This window comes from Symphalangus syndactylus, chromosome 21 (assembly GCF_028878055.3).
Source record: "Symphalangus syndactylus isolate Jambi chromosome 21, NHGRI_mSymSyn1-v2.1_pri, whole genome shotgun sequence".
Lineage (NCBI taxonomy): Eukaryota > Metazoa > Chordata > Mammalia > Primates > Hylobatidae > Symphalangus > Symphalangus syndactylus.
In genome coordinates, this window is record NC_072443.2 from 63,451,855 (window position 1) to 63,466,336 (window position 14,482).

The 14,482-nt window shown below is 48.2% G+C and overlaps 1 long non-coding RNA gene across 1 annotated transcript; it reads left to right on the forward strand.

Moving 5' to 3' along the window:
* The first annotated feature begins 531 nt into the window (after window positions 1-531).
* On the forward strand, window positions 532-5,130 carry LOC134735484 (uncharacterized). The gene is made up of 3 exons (XR_010118657.1): window positions 532-893; window positions 3,293-3,414; window positions 4,038-5,130. It is a non-coding gene; the product is annotated as an uncharacterized lncRNA (long non-coding RNA).
* Window positions 5,131-14,482: the final 9,352 nt, after the last annotated feature.

Below are 14,482 nucleotides of genomic sequence, written 5' to 3' on the forward strand. Positions count from 1 at the left end.
CTCTTGCTTTCTCTGTCTCTCTCATCTTTGTCTCTCTGTGTCTCTAACTGTTGTTCCTGTTCTTGGGAACTCTCTGTTTCTGTCCCTCTGTATTTCCCTTAACATCTTTTTCTTTTCTTTTCTTTTCTTTTTTTTTAAACAGGGTTTCACAATGTCACCGAGGCTGGAGTGCAATGGTGTGATCTTGGCTCACTGCAGCCTCAACCTCCCAGGCTCAAGTGATTCTCCCACCTCAGCCTCTCAAGTAGCTAGGACTATAGATGTGTACCACACTTGGCTAATTTTTGTATTTTTTTGTACAGATGGGGTTTTGCCATGTTGCCCAGGCTGGTCTCAAATTCCTGGGCTCCAGCAATCCTCCCGCCTTAGCCTCCCAAATTGCTGGGATTACAGGCCTGAGCCACTGGCGCCTAGTCGCGACTCCTTTCTTGAAAGACTCTCACTGTCTCTTCTCTTGCCATCTCTCTGCTCTTCCCTTTTTCTTTCCTCCCTTTGTCCTCCTCCTCTTTCTCCTTCTCTGTCTCTCCCTCTCTCTGTGTGTCTCTCTCTTCCACACATCATGCATTCTTACCAATCATGACTAAACACTTATGCGATAGAAGAATATGTTTTCAGTAACTCGCTGTGGGTCTTGGCTTGTAGAAATCCCACAAGCCAGGCCCTGTGCCTTCGCTACGCTTTTGGTGAGAACTTCTGTGGACAGAGGCACAAAAGCCTCAAGCTGTGAGATTCAAAATCTGGTGCTTAAGCCAGCCCCTCAGCGCTCCCAGCCTGCGCCTCCATCCTCGTTGGAAACGATAAGCTGGAACGTGTCTTGATGACTTTCAGCAGACAGACCTGCAAAGAAGAGAAGCTGGTCTGGACTCTGGCCTTCCTTCACAACACACTGACAGGTAAATAAAACTAATGGCATGTGTTTCTTTTCTGTAACAGAAGGATAACCAGAGTATATTTTTTGCAACAAATATGTATATTTCAAAGCACATGAAATGAATGTCTCTTGAAGGAGAAAATAGCCTTGGAATATCAGTTTGAAGCCAAGGAGAAAAGTAACATTTTTCTGGCTGGGCGCAGTGGCTCACGCCTGTAGACCCAGCACATTGGGAGGATGACGCAGGAGGATCTCTTAAGCCCAAGAGTTTAAGACCAGCCTGGGCAACATGGCAAGGCCCCCATCTCAACAAAAACACAAAAATTAGCCAGGCATGGTGGCACGCACCTGTAGTCCCAGCTACTCAGGAGGCTGAGGTGGGAGGATGGCTGGAACCGGGGATGTCAAGGCTGCAGTGAGCTGAGTTTGTACCACTGGACTCCAGCCTAGGCGACAAGAGTGAGACCCTGTCTTGGAAAAAAAAAAAGTAACTTTTTATTAACATGGAAACAGGGAGAAAAGTAATCGAAAAGGAGAAAGTGGTACTCCTCATCAGTGAAGTGAGGGAAAAATTGAGGAGAGCAGAGAGGGAAAGAGAGGGGAAGGGAAATTAAGCAGAAGTCACAGTGGCCGGAGGAATGAGGCAGAGGAGGATGAGGGGGAGGAGAGGTGGAGGAAGAGGAGGAGGAGGCAGAGGCAGAGAAGGAGGAGAAGGAGAGGAGGAGGAGGAGGAGCTGAGAGTGGGGGGAAGAAGGTGACTGATCTTAAATTTGAGATGAGACTTCAGCACCTCCAGCTTAGGCAACTACCTGGTTGGCTCTGCCTGAGTGAATGTCCACTTACGGAGGGAGGGAGACAGGGAGAAGGAGGAAACCTGGAGACAAAAAGGGCCCCAGTGATGTAGATAATCAGTCTCAAATCCCAGACTAGGCTCCACCCTCTTTTTCACCTTGGTTTCCGAATGGGTGTCCCTGCGCTCTGGAGGGGAAGTGTTCAGACAAAGTCTCACTGGTAGCAATGAGTCAGGGCCCCACCCAGACCCTACCAGCCCCAGGAGGCCTCTCCTTGCCCATAGGCCTGACAGTGGCTGGGTGTTATCAGGAGAAAGCAAGAAACAGTAGGGGCATGGGAAGCCATTCAAAGTCACTCCAAAAGACCTGCTGTGGCCCTAGGGTCTAGCTGCCAGAGCCCTGTAGCTGGGGTGGCTCCATTCATCCTGGCAATTGATGGTGAGTTGGCTGCCCAGTGTTTGCCATTTCAGTGTCAACAGCCCAAGGGAGACAGCCCTGTGGAGCGGGATCAGCCCAGCTATAAAGATCTGTTACTCGGCCTGGCCCGGTGGCTCATGCCTGTAATCCCAACGCTTTGAGAGGCCGAGGCGGGTGGATCACTTGAGGCCAGGAGTTTGAGACCAGCCTGACCAACATGGCGAAACCCTGTCTCTACTAAAAATACAAAAATTAGCTTGGCGTGGTGGCACACGTCTGTAATCCCAGCTACTCAGGAGGCCGAGGCAGAAGAATTGCATGAACCCAGGAGGTGGAGGTTGCAGTGAGCCGAGATCATGCCACTGCACTCCAGCCTGGGTGACAGAGCAAGACTCCATCTCAAAAAAAAAAAAAAAAAAAAAAGAAAAATCTGTCAACACACTATTTCCACCATCAACACCCTTCCTTTAGCTGTAAGACCTGAGAGGACAGTATCCCACAGCATACCCAGCAATTGACATGCAGGCTGGTATGCAGCAGGTGCTCAATAACGGAACAAGGTAGCATGCATTTAACTCTCCCTGCTGCCACAGACCAGCTGTGTGACCCTGCTCAACTTCCTTAACTTGTCTGAGCTACTACTTCCCCTATTGGCACACGGGAGAGTGCCAGTGAAAACATAGACTGTTGCCTTCCCACCTTTGTGAGATAAGAAAGCCGGAGCATCCAGTCCATAGCTGTCGTCAAAATATGGTGGGGGTGGAATGGAGGAGCTACTTTCCCTTTCCAAAAGTCTGCAGCTTCTGTTGCTGCTAGTTCCGAGGGTGTCGTACAGATGTTACTTTTTAGGAAGATGGTGTGGGGATGTGGTTAAGAGCTCATGATTTGGGGGCTGAGTACCAGGGTTCAAATGCTGCCTCCTCCACCCGTCACTCCCTGGTGGCCATTGGCAAGCCACTTCATCTCGCTGAGCTTGTTTTCCCATGTGTAAAACAGAGTTGTCAGGAGGCTTACGGGAGATAAATCCCACATCCCTGGCATGTAGTAGATGCTCCATGCACCTTAGCCATGATCACCAGTTTCCACCTCCCAACCCTGTGAGGGAGATGTGACTCTCCCCAGGGTGCAAAAGAGGAAACCAGGGCTGGCCAGGTGGAGAGGCCCTCTCCTCACAGCAGAACCCGAACCAGACACCCTTCTTCCACCCACCCAGGCCCACCACAGCTGCCAAACATGAGGTGATGGGACAGCCCTCGTGGCCTCCACCCACTGCCCTGGTGGAGAAGTGAAACATGAACCCACCAGTGCAAGACAGAGAAAGAGGCACCAGCGAAGGTAAGAAGAGTCGGGTGGCCCTGAATTTTGTCAAAGGGACAGTCCAGGACAAGGTCAAGTCCGGGGTGGCAAGAGGGTGGAGGCAGTGGGAGGATAGTATGACAAGAGGGTTATGGGGGTTGAGTCGGCCGGCGGTCCGGGGTGAAAAGCTGGTCCTGAGAATGAGGAAGGAAGCCTTTTTATCAGTGTTAACAAGAACAGAGAGGGAAGTTCTTTGCATCTGGCCAGATACCTCAGCTGTGACCTCCTGTCTCTAAGGAGGGGGTCCCTGCAAGTTTTGCTTTCAAAAGTCTCTTGGGAGAAAACACAAGTCCCTGATTCTTAGAAGCTGCCTTCATCTTAACTTAAGAAATCCCTCAGTGGCTTTTTGGTTAGCAAAACAGGATTAGCCTTTCTGACTGGTGGGCTTCCAGCCTCTAAGGATAGCTGGATTTCCCTTGCTTTCGCCTACCCATTTGCAGGTGAGAAAACTGAAGCTGGACCCTGGCCTCCAGTCCTGTCTTTGCCATTAGCAGCCCTGGGATCTTAGCGCCTTCACCAGCTGAGCTTCAGTTTTTCCATCTGTAAAATGGAGGGTTGAGGCCACATCTTCCTTTTAGTCTTTCCTCTTCCCTTCCCTCCAGAGCAAGTGGTGTGGAATTCTAAGGCAAAAGTCACCCTGATTGAATGGTGTGGATTAGTCAAGAACCCAGCACTGGGGTCAGCCTCTGGAAGCAATTTAAGATGACCCAAGGATTTGAGATTCCAACCTCCCGCAGGCAAGCAGAAGTGCTCCCTTCTACATAGGGCCGCCCTCCTTCCTGAGCAACTGGGCTGATTTGTGGAAGAAACAGCTGTGCTTTCTGGTGGGTTCCAATGCCAAACACGTAGGCCTTGGATCAGGCAGGATGTTCCATCAGCAGTCATTGTTCACACCTGTGCTGTATGGGCCGGGCATCAAGCCAATGTAACACCTCCTTTCACCCCACAACAACCCTGTACCAAGCACACACCCATTTTACTCCTGAGGAAGCTGAGGCTCGGAGAAGCACCGCGCCCAGGGTCCTGTAACCACAGGTGACAAAATGAAGGTGTAAATGCAACCTGAGTGATTCCTTTTGACGGAGCCACACCATTTAAATCAATGCTGGGTGATTGGATTATATGTGATTTTTTTTTAATTAAAAACATTTTTTGCCAGACACAGTTGCTCATGCCTGTAATCCCAGCACTTTGGGAGGCCGAGGTGAAGTGGATCACTTGAGGTCAAGAGTTCGAGACCAGCCTGGTCAATAGGATGAAACCCCGTCTCTACTGAAAATACAAAAAATTAGCTGGGTATGGTGTTGGGCGACTGTAATCCCAGCAACTTGGGAGGCTGAGGCAGGAGAATGAGTTTAACCTGGGAGGCGGAGGTTGCAGTGAGCTGAGATCGCACCACTGCACTCCAGCCTGGGCAACAGAGTGAGATTCTGTCTCAAAAAAACCCAAAAAACAAAACAAAAACATTTTTTTCTCTATAATGAATAGGATTGCTTGTGTTTTAAAAGGGAGTAACCAATCACAGCACTTGCAGATAACATTATATGTTACCTGGAATCTGATTTAAACTATTCCATGTGGGTGGTGGTGCAAAAATAAAGTAAACTTATCCGTGAATTGATAATCCTTGAGGCTGAGTATTGGGTATGACATTCATTATCCTATTCTCCTGTAGTGAACGTGTTTGAGAAGTTCCATGATATTAAAAAAATTTAAACTTAAAATTTAATAAGTCTAAATTCAAGATAAATGAACTAGCCTGGGAATGCCCTGTCATGAGGGTAGCAGTCCTTCACCCCACCCGACAGCTGAAAGCATTTTAAGGTCGGCTTCGAGAAGGTATTCATTAAGGCCTCCTGGTTCTGCTCTTCCTGGACCACAATGGCTCTCTTTGCGTCCAAGAGAACAATCTTCCCCCAGATTGCTGGCCAAGTCGAGACTGCGTGTTAGGGATCCCACAGCTAAGTTGTGGTTTTGTGACAGAATTTGGAACCATATGTGGTTCACGTTCACTCAGTCCGGAGACTTGGGGAATCTCTTATAAATGTTCTCAGCAAAGGCACAGTGGCTGCCCACATCCTGGGACACCCAGAAAACTGGGGAAGATGAGACCTCTGGCTTCCACAAGACAGCCAAGCATCTGGGAGTGGCCCCTCTGCACTGGCCCCCCTCAGGCCCAGCACACACTGCTCCTGCCTGTCCCTAGAGTCCCTGGGGAGTTTGACTTGTCTTCCCAGATCCCTCTGAAAAAAGGAGACCTCGCCATGTACAGCCTTCCCTGTCCTCAGACAAGTGGAATCACCTGACCACTGGCCTGTATTAGATTGAACTATAGTCATTCATTTAGTCAATAATTATTTATTCAATAATTATTTATTTAGCACCAGCTGTATGTACAGCCTTCCCTGTCCTCAAATAAGTAGAAGCACCTGTCTAATGCCCTGTATTATACTGAGCTATAGTCATTCATTTATTCAATAATAATTTATTGAGTACCAACTATATGCACTAGGATTCTAGCATATAGCAGATAGATGGCCTATAAAGCATATACAGCATATAAAAGACACAGTCCCCATATTCCAGGAGCTTCTAATTTCCTAGAGGAGAAAGGCAATAATCAATAATTAATACTATTAATCGTTTCATTATAATTCTGACAAATGCTTTAGAGAAGTACAGGCACTATGGGGGCATCAGGAATGTGATCTGATTGGGTGAGAAGGAAGGGAGTGGAGAGGATTCAAAGAAGGCTTCTTGAGCCTTGGCAACACAGTGAGACCCCAACTCTACCAAAAAAAAAAAAAAAAAAAAAAAAGCCAGGCATGGTGCCCTGTTTCTGTCGTCCTAGCTACTTGAGAAGCTGAGATAGGAGGATCTCTTGGGCAAAGGTTGAGGATGCAGTGACCTGTAACCACGCCACTGCACTCCAGCTGGGCAACAATGTGACACTCTGTCTCAAAACAAAACAAAATCAATGAAGGCCTCTTGGAGAGACTAATGTCTAAATTGAGATCTGAACATTCGAGGCATTAGCCAGCCAATCAGAGAAAAGGGGGTTATTCCAGAGAGAGGAAACAGCATATGCAAAGATCAGATGGACCATGGCTCCTTCAAGGAAGTGAAGCTATACCGTGTGGACTGTGTGGTATGAGTATGAGAGGGAAGGAGATGGTAGAGATGGCACAGAAGGAGCTGGGGGCAGGTCACGAAGGAGCTTGAAGGCCAGGTTAAGGATGATGGAGTGCTCATGAGGTAATAGGTGTGTGTGCAGGGGCGAGTAACTTATATCTAAAATGAGTGCTTTAATTGGTGGGAGCTGATTGGGTCAGAGCAAGGTAATGTGGATGCTGCAGGAGCTAGGCCAGCCCACACAGCACATGTGTAAGAATTAGGAGAAGGTGCCCCTCTGGGAAGATGCAGCCCTATCGGCCCATGCTTAGGAAAGGGACCTGACCTGAATTTCAGCCCCTCTATGCCGGAGCCAGCACCCTTGTGCAGTGAACAACCTACACAACTGTATACAATGGTCACAGATGCCAGGAAATAGTCAGAAGGGTGTAGCAACATTTGTTGACAAATCTGTCTCCTCCATCTTAAGCACCTTGAGTTCTGAGTTCTTGAGCTCCATATCCATGTTTGTAACCTCAGTACACATAGGAGATGCTCCTAATATTTGTCGAATGGATTGTTCTTTGGCTACTTGTTTTTTCTTCAGACTTTCTGTCTTCTTGTCCTTCTAAATTCATAACGGCTTCCTCTTAATGCACTCCTGCTAGGGTTAGAAAGCAGGAGTGTTGGCTAGTTTGACTTCTTTTTTTTAAGACAGGGTCTCGCTCTGTCACCCAGGCTTGAAGTGCAGTGGTGCGATCTCTGCTCACTGCAGCCTCCGCCTCCCAGGTTCAAGCGATTCTTGTGCCTCAGCCTCCTGAGTAGCTGGGACCACAGGCATACACCACCAAGCCCAGTTAATTTTTATATTTTTAGTAGAGATGGTGTTTCACCATGTTGCCCAGGCTGGTCTCGAACTCCTGGCCTCAAGCAATCCACCCACCTTGGCTTCACAAAATGCTGGGATTACAGGCGTGAGCTACTATGTCTGGCTCACTTTGACTTTTTAATCCTAACATCTTACCCTCTATCCATTCAACAGAAACTTGGCTATGGCCACACAGCTAGGAAGGTGGGCAGATGGTGGTGGGTAGGAAACTGTCAAGCCCTGGGGGTGTGGTCCAGGCTGGATCCCCTACCTTCTGGTAGGGATTCTTGTGGCTTAATCTCCCTACTTTGGATTCTAGAATGTCAGAGGTGAAAGGAACACTTTGGGACCCCATTTTACAAATGGGGCAACTGAGGCACAGAGAAGGGCTGGAAATTACTAGAAGCCACTGAGTAAGAGCCAGAGCAGAAATGGAACTATGTCCCTTGACATGTTTAGAAGAACTAGCTAGCTAGATATCAGGAGTGGAAATTAGAAGAGAAAGACCAAAGAGGAGAAATGGCTCTCTGAGGAGGGTGTCTGACTATGATGGCTGTCAGTGGGGCTATGAGGGATTAGAGAAGGACTTGGGAGGGTCCTTGATCACTGTTCAAAGGGAAGAGAGGGTTAAGAAAATAAGACTTCGCCAAGGAGTGGACAGCCCTCTAAACTGGAATCCATTTGGATCCAGCCGGGCTATAGATCTCCAGACACTAAACAGAATTTCTTGTTCTGGGCCTGGTCAGTTTGGAAGTGCTTGGTCAGTAGCATTTGGCTGGTAGCAAGCTGCCAGATGGCCTGCTCTGTGAGCACTTGCTGAAATCAGAGGCAAGGCTTGGTTCCCCTTCCCAGGAGCCTGCACTCCAGGTACCTCTGTGAGGCCCCACTCCAGTTCTCTGTCAGCATCTGCTTGGGGCTTTCCTCTTTCTAGGTCTTCATCGCAGCTCCTCCTATGTCACATTGCCTCGGGTCCCACCAACACTGCCCTGAGCTGGAAAATCCCTCCGAGCCTGAGCAGCCCGTGACCATAGAGGCAGGAAACTATGACACTAGAGGCACACAGGGTGTGAGGTTTATTCTTGGTATGTGGTTGGGAAAGGCGGGCGGGGTTGAATGGAGGTGGTGTAGGATGGGATCCTCAAGAGAGATAGAGAAATCCAAAAAGAAGGAACCCCTTTGAGAATATCAGAGTAGTTTTCTTTTCTTTTGTTTTCTTTTTCTTTTTCTTTTTTTTTTTTTTTTGAGACAGGGTCTCGCTCTGTCACCCAGGTTGGAGTGCAGTGACATGATCTCTGTTCACTGCAATCTCTGCTATCCGGGGTCAAGCGATTCTCCTGCCTCAGCCTCCTGAGTAGCTGGAACTACAGGTGCACACCACTGCACCTGGCTAATTTTTGTATTTTTTGTAGAGTCGGGGTTTCACCATGTCGCCAAGGCTGGTCTCGAACTCCTGGCCTCAAGTAATCTGCCCACCTCGGCCTCCCAAGGTGCTGGGATTACAGACATGAGCCACTGCACCCTGCCTCAGAGTAGTTTTCTTTCCCAGCGTGTTCCCTTTGCTTCAAGCCCCTGGGATTGTCTCTCTTCCTTGGGGTAGCCTCTGGGTGTGGGGGGAACAGGGGAGCATTTTAGGATCAAGGGTTCAGCCCCTCAATCAGGGACTCCAACCTAGAGAGTTTAGTAGCAGCGATCATAGTAACATAGGGAATATTGTAATTAACTGATCACTTTCTAGATGCCAGGTTTTATGTATCTAGTACAGTGCCTGGAACGCAGTAAGTCCTCAATAAATGGTAACTTGATTGTATGATTGTAGTCCACCTTAAGAAGTGGCATGAGGCCAGGCACTCCTGTAATCCCAGCCCTTTGGGAGGCTGAGGCAGGCAGATCACTTGAGGTCAGGAGTTCAAGACCCACCTGGCCAACATGGTGAAACCCCATCTCTACTAAAAATACAAAAATCAACTGGGCATGGTGGTGGGTTCCTGTAATCCCAGCTACTTGGGAGGCTGAGGCAGAAGAATCTCTTGAACCCGGGAAGCGGAGGCTTCAGTGACCCGAGATGATGCCATTGCACACCAGTGTGGGCAAAGAGCGAGACTCCGTCTCAAAAAAAAAAAAAAAAAAAAGAAGAAGAGGCATGAATCCCAATCCCATTTTAGAGATGGGGAAACAGATTCAAAGACCACAAGTCATTTTTCCAACATGGTACAGCTGGCTATTCATTCACTCACTGGTTCAATAAATATTCATGGAGTCCTTGCTGTGTGGCAGCCACTGCTGTAGATGAGAGGAATGGAGCCCTGAACGCGGCCCCCGCCCTCGGGGTTCATCTGTGTGTGTTCTACTGAAGGGAGTCGGGTGGTGAACACACAGCAAGTCAATAAGGAAGGGAATTGCAGATTGGAATAGAAAACAGGCATTGCAGGGAGATGTGGAAGAAGTGAGAACATGCCAGTGCTTTAGAAAGGAAGAAAAGGGAAGACTTTTTAAAAATCTTTATTTTTTGTAGATATGGTATCTCTCTATGTTTCTCAGGCTGGTCTCAAACTCCTGGGCTCAAGTGATCCTCTTACCTCGGCTTCCCAAAGTGCTGAGATTATGATCATGAGCCACCATGCCCAGCCAAGGGAATGCTTTTTAAGGGAGGTGACATTGGAGCTGGGATTTGATGAGTGTGAAGGAGCCGGGGAAAGGTCATTTATAGCAGGGGCAACACCAACAGCAAAGGCCTTGTGTGGGGAGAGAACTTTGCTGGTTTTCAGGAGGTTCAGGGAGGCCAGTGGGACTGAGGTGAGCAGGGAGGAGCATGGGAGGGAGGGAGATGAGGAAACCAGTGGGACAGGGACACATCAGCCTTTGGGGCCACGAGAAGAGCTGGGGCTGTCAGTGGCAGAGGCTGCCACTCTGGATTTTAATCCCTCACTTCGGACCTCCATGGCCAGCGTGGGCTCTGCCCCTTTGGCCCCAGTCCTGACTCTGAGCTGGGCTTCAGCAGGTGTGACTCCCCTACGACCCTGCCGGCCACAGCCCCCTCCACTCACAGTGTGTCATAGGACAGGCAGGGCCACTCCTGTTTCCCAGCTCAGAGCCTGTCCAGGCCTGCAGATTCCCCACTGAGCAACAGAAACAACCCCCTGCTGATGGGACAGTCAGCCCTAAAGGAGGGAGCAGCTGTCCAAACCCCAAACACCTCCCTACCAGGTACCTGCGAGGCTTATGGGCCTTCTCCCTTCCTCCACCCACCCTTCTCTCACACATCAGCTGACCTGGGTTCAAATCCTGCCTCTACCTCCCATAAACAGTAGGGCAGTGAGCAAATTGGGTTTTATTTTGTTTGGTTTGGTTTGGTAGAGATGGGGTCTTGCTATGTTGCCCAGGCTGGTCTTGAACTCCTGGGGTCAAGCAATCCTCCCACCTCAGCCTCCCAAAGTGCTGAGATTACAGGCGTGAGTCACTGTGCCCAGCCTGAGCAAGTCATTTAATCCTTCACCTGTGAGGTGGGATAATACCTATCTGCTCTCACAGGGCTGTCAGTGAACATTAAATATGATAAGAATAATATCAGTTAGCATTGAGAGTCTACTCTGGGCCAGGTATGTGCCACTTGCCCTACACACTTTAACTCACTTTCTCCTCATAACAACAACATGGGGGAGTATTGTGATCAGAGCCAGCTTCATGGGCATGTGGCCTATGCAGTCACAGAGGGCCACCCCACACTTAGAAGGGCCCCACACTTGGTTTAATTCTCCATCATTGCTGTCTTGAAATTCTTTTTTTTTTTTTTTGAGATGGAGTTTTGCTCTTGTTGCCCAGGCTGGAGTGCAATGGCACAATCTCAACTCATCACAACCTCCACCTCCTGGGTTCAAAGCGATTCTCCTACCTCAGCCTCCCGAGTAGCTGAGATTACAGGCATGCACCACCATGCCCAGCTAATTTTGTATTTTTAGTAGAAATGGGGTTTTTCCATGTTGGTCAGCCTGGTCTCAAACTCCCGACCTCAGGTGATCCACCTGCCTCAGCTTCTCAAAGTGCTGGGATTACAGGTGTGAGCCACTGAGCCCGGCCGAAATTCTTAATAATTTTCTTTTTTCTTTTTTTTTTTTTTGAGACCAAGTCTCACTCTGTCGCCCAGGCTGGAGTGAAGTGGCACTATCTTGGCTCCTGCAACCTCTGTCTCCCAGATTCAAGCAATTCTCCTGCCCTAGCCTCCCAAGTAGCTGGCACTACAGGCGCATGCCACCAAGCCCGGCTAATTTTTGTATTTTTAGTAGAGAGGGGGGTTTCAGCATGTTGGCCAGGCTGGTCTCAAACTCCTGACCTTGTGATCCGCCCTCCTCGGCCTCCCAAAGTGCTGGGATTACAGGCGTGAGCCACCGCGCCCAGCCCGAAATTCTTAATTTTTAAAACAAGGGCCCTGCATTTTCATTTGCGCTGGGTCCCACAAATTACACAGCTGGTTCTGATTACTACATTAGCATCTACTCTTGGCCAGGTGCTGTTTAAGGCACTGTAGAGACAGGAGTGAACAAAACAGAATTCCCTACGCTTGTGGAATTTACTTTGCATTACTTCCCAGATGAGGACACTGAGGTTCAGAGAAGGTAAGTTACCTGCTCAAAGTCACACAGTAAGTGGGTGTCCAAGTTCCAACTCAGAGCTCTCAACCATGATACAATTCCCCTCTTCTGACTGAGGCTGTAAAGTATTTAATATGACTTCAAGCAAAGAAATAGCAAATAGCGTTCTACATGCTTTAAATGGGTTAACTCATTTAATCACAGCTGCCCCATTTTAGAGATGAGACCATGGAGGCTCAGAGAGGTTAGGTACCTTGCCCAGAGTCACACTGCCGTGAAGAAGCAGAGCGGAGACTGGGAACCCAGGTGTTTCGCTCAGAACTACGTTTCTAGCCACGACAGCATGTTGCCTTCTGAAGGAATCATTCAGAAGATAGTGTCTTTTGCAATTCGTTTTAATCACCGTCATGTTCATTTTTGTCATTTTTGTCTTGTGTCTGGTGCCCCCACGCACAAGGCCTGACCCAAATTAGTATGTACGCAATAAAAGGATTAACAAATAAATGAGCAGATCGAGGCATAAACCTGTGTGGTAACGGCTACAGTTGCCCCCACCACCACTACCACAACCATCCAAAATCTGACATGACTTATCACCAGGGCCTGACACCCAGCTTCTCTGTCTTGCCTTAAGCCAGTGATGAAATCTGTCATCGCTCAGGATGTAGAAAACAGGGTCTCATCTTCCAGTAAACAGGCCAGGGCTGGAAGGTAGGGGGTGGGGTGGGGTGCTGTGCGGAGGAGTCGGTTCACAGTGATGGTTATCAATGAGTAACAAGCTTTCCTTTTCCTCCCGAGGTGATGACAGGGCTCGTGACAGGGCTTGTAGAGGTCTCCCTCCCCTAAAGGCTGTCACTCTTTAGAGGGTCTCATCCTCCATGCTTGGGCTGACTGGGGAATTTATCAGTCAGTCAGGCCTTAAGTGCCAGGCGATTTCTGGGGCTCTGAGAGAGACCCTTGCACAGAGTAGCACGTCCCATTATCCTCACTGATGTCTGACACCCCTATTCATTCATTCATTATTCAACGAATCGTTATTGCGTGCCTACTATGTGTCAGACACTCTTCTAGGAACTGAAGATATAGCAGAGAATGAAACAGATAAAAATCTCTTGCCTCAGGGAGCTCATATTCCAGTCCAAGGCGCTTCCACTGGGAATTCTTTTGATTAGATGGTAGACATTGGGAACTTTATCTTGTTGAGCATTGGATGTGTTTGTACTCTTCTAAAAGCCATTGAACTTTGTCTAGGACACAGTTAAGGTACTTTTTAATTGTTTCAGATGGGAGAGTAAATCTGGTATCTGTTACTCTATTTGGCCAGAATCCAAAGTTCCCTTCCACAGATTTTTTTTTTTTTTTTCTTTTAAGAAAGTCTTTAGGCCCGGGACAGGCAAGACTGGAAATATCATCAGATACTTATACCTTTTTGTGAATGACTTTATAACAGCCGTTTTGAGGCACTGTGTTAATAGGAAATGAAGACCTGGAAGACACTGAAATAATATCTACGGTTTAGGAAATTAAATATTCACGTAGCCATTATTTCATTTGAATTCATCTCATTCTTAGAAATATTCAAGCAAGAAAAGTGCTTCAATTTCCATTTTATGGGTGAGGAAAGTGAAGCTTGGAGAGCTTCACTGGCTCAAAGTCACACAGCTAATTAACACCCAGAGGCACTGACCTTTTTAGAGATAGGGGGTCTCACTTTGTCACCCAAGCTGCATGTGCAGTGGCATGATCATGGCTCACTGCAGCCTTGACATCCTGGGCTCACTTGATCCTCCCACCTCAGCCTCCCAAAGTACTGGGATTACAGGTGTGAACCACCACGCCCCACAGAGCCTACTGACATTTACCCTAGAGTGCGTTCTAACACATCTTGGGGCAGGGATCATCATATGGAGAGAGCAAAGGGCACCTATGATTCCAAATACTTGTGCTGACTTTGTTATTTTGCATGCCGCTGGACTTGCCCCTTCTGCTTTGGGCCTGTCTGAGGAACAGCATCAGCTTCCTGGGGACACAAGACAGTACTGCTTGTTCATGTGCCCTGAGCAGCAGCTACAGGTTAGGAAGACACACAGGAACAATCTGAAGAGACCGCGAATTCCACGAGGGCAGGGATTGCATCTATTTGGGTCCCCACTGGGACCTCAGCACCTAAAACAGCACCTGACCCCTAGTAAGTTATCAAGGAGTATTTGCTGAGCAACAATAACAACAAAACACATGAATAAATGAAACTGAGGGGTAGGCAGACGAAAAGGAATACCTACCTCAGTTTCTTCAGCTATAAAATGGGAGACAATAATCTTTGGCTTTTAATGTTATTTTGATTTCACTGAAGGCAGGGGTTTTTGTCTGTTTTATTTATGCCCTACTATATCCCCAGCTTCTAAAACAGGGCCTGTCACATAGTAGCTACTTAATAAATGTTTGCTGGATAAACAGATGCAAGCAAAACATCTAGGTTTTA